Below are 2,500 nucleotides of genomic sequence, written 5' to 3'. Positions count from 1 at the left end.
CTGTGTGAAGGTTTGTTAGGAGGACGATCTCCCGGAGGAAGAAGAGCTCATGAACTCACCGCTGACTGACAGCAGACATTAACGGTAAGACCAGAACCGACTGACTGAACGGGTCTCAACGGACCTCTGATCGATCGAGTCGCATTGATATGATCGGGATTCACGGTGTGTTTATTATATATATATATATATATATATATATATATATATATATATATATATATATATATATATATATATATATATATATATAGAGAGAGAGAGAGAGAGAGAGAGAGAGAGAGAGAGAGAGAGAGAGAGAGGAAAGGAGATTTGAGAAGTTTATTGTGCATTCGGATATAAATTGTAGCTTTTTCATACTATATTAAACTATGAATGGGATGTTTGATTAATTATTATTATTATTATTTATTTATTATTTTTTTTGGCCAATGTCACTAACAAAAAGTACCATGGTAATACCATAGTTATTTTTTGTAATTTTTTTGGATATGTAGCCTATAATGGTAATACCATGTTTTTAATAGTAACCCATATAAAACTGGTGATCGTTTAGTAGCCTACCATGGTATCAAATTATCATGGCATTTATGGCTATTATAAGTGTATTGCATAATATTGATTCAGATGTTCAGTGTTTGTCTTGTGGAATCATATTGTGAACATCAACAATCTGCAGTGTGATGATGATGATGATGATGATGGTGGTCATATGTGAAGATGTAGATAAATGAATGATCTCTGATCCTCATGGTTTGTGGTTTGGTGTTGTTCACTAAGATGTTCAGATGTTTGTGCTGTTCTGTTGAGGGAATTGAGGCTGAAGGTGAACAGTGTTTAAACAGAATTAAATGAGCATAAATGTTGAAGATTTTCACACTGAATTCGATTCGAGGTCATTCTGTGTTCTTAAGGATAAAAGCATCTGCCAAATGAACGAGTGTAAACACATGTTTGAGCTCAAATGATTGGGATTAGAGGAACTTAAATTCCATCAACATGTGCATTTTTGTACAAAAACAACATTTATTGAAGTGTCCAGAACACACGTGACCTAGCCAGCCTGAAGGCGGAAGAGTTTGAGATCAGTTTAAATGAATCAGTTTTAATGGTTCTCATTTGCATATAAGTCTGAACACGATGAAATGTCATGAAAGTCACAGAAATTCATAAACAACATTAAATAATTATTAATAAATGTATGCACATCTCCAGACAATGTAGTAAACACCACTGTACAGATGTCCTGTAATATACAAAAGTCATCCAGAGGTTCTGTATTTGTTTGTGCGAGTGATATTTGTGATATATGATACTGGTGTACGACTGCATTTACAGCCTCAAACATAATCCAGCTCTAACTGAACTCATATTAATGATGGACCCAAGGATCTGCATTCACACACTCTTCCAAGGGTGTCTCAAAGGCAAACGACAAAAGCCTTTCATTCCGCCGTGAAGAAAGAGTCTCATGTAAAGGAAAGATCTCTATTGCAAGTGTTAAGTGAAATGGAAATGATTCATATCATCAGCTGAATAATAATAATAATAAGTGTATAGATGATTTGATCGTTCAGGCTTTTTTGTGTCTGTCATATAATGACGCTTTTGACATTTCGTCTACATCGAACGCACATGGCACCCTTTAGCGTCAATATGAGACGCAGATAGATATGGGCCAGAAGGCGCCTTGTAGCAGTCTAACCCTAACCCTACCCCAGCCCAGACCTAACCCTACCCCAGCCCAGACCTAAACCTACCCCAGCCCAGACCTAAACCTACCCATAACCGAACAAAGCTCTGTGCGTCTCATATTGACGCTAAAGGGTGCCATGTGCGTTCGATGTAGACGAAATGTCAAAAGCCTCAGTATATGACGACTTGGGATGAGAATGCGTTGGTCTGTCAGTGTGTGTGCTCTTTTACTCAGGACTTTAGATGAGAATGAGCAGATTCTGGATAGTTGTTCATTCACAAACAGGCTTTAAATCATTTCCAGACCCTTCACTCTCTCTGTTCCTCTGTGGTGAAGCTCAGAATCTCTACAAGAACTGAGGAGACCATCACAACTGAAGACATGAGCACTAACCTCACCCACAACCAGGCCTGTCAAGATCATACATTCATATATAATATACATTAATCATCCTGGTTATTATTCCATCTAATCTCAAATAATCTGTAAATTTCAATCACATTTTGCCAAAGAACATTAAAAACACTGTAGTAAAATACATAAAGATAGTCAAAGGGTGTGTGTGGGTTTAATCAGACTGCATTATATTATATTATATTAATTACATTTAGTGCTGTCAATCGATTAAAAAAATAATTTTGCAATTTTTTGTAATTAATTGCTATTAATGGCATAAAACATTTAATATATTTTAATTAATTATATAAATATAAATTTTTATAGCATTAAAGTAAACCATATGGGCTTATTTTTATTATTAAATTATGGTTCCAAGTAAAAAAAAACTAAAAAAAACATATTAGG

The 2,500-nt window shown here is 35.1% G+C and overlaps 1 protein-coding gene across 2 annotated transcripts in view; it reads left to right on the top strand.

Annotated features, from left to right (window-relative positions):
* Positions 1 to 2,500, top strand: part of ctbp2l (C-terminal binding protein 2, like) — a 49,014-nt gene that overhangs the window by 301 nt on the left and 46,213 nt on the right. For both annotated transcript variants that reach the window (XM_082152446.1, XM_082152448.1), the window contains exon 1: positions 1 to 84. This exon is cut by the window's left edge. The gene's annotated coding sequence lies outside the window, so the exon portion shown is untranslated. The remainder of the gene's footprint in view (positions 85 to 2,500) is intronic.

This window comes from Leuciscus leuciscus (assembly GCF_965113295.1).
Source record: "Leuciscus leuciscus genome assembly, chromosome: 21".
Taxonomy (NCBI): Eukaryota; Metazoa; Chordata; class Actinopteri; order Cypriniformes; family Leuciscidae; genus Leuciscus; species Leuciscus leuciscus.
The sequence above is the reverse complement of the archived record's forward strand: the minus strand, read 5'-3'. Positions and strand labels throughout refer to the sequence as shown.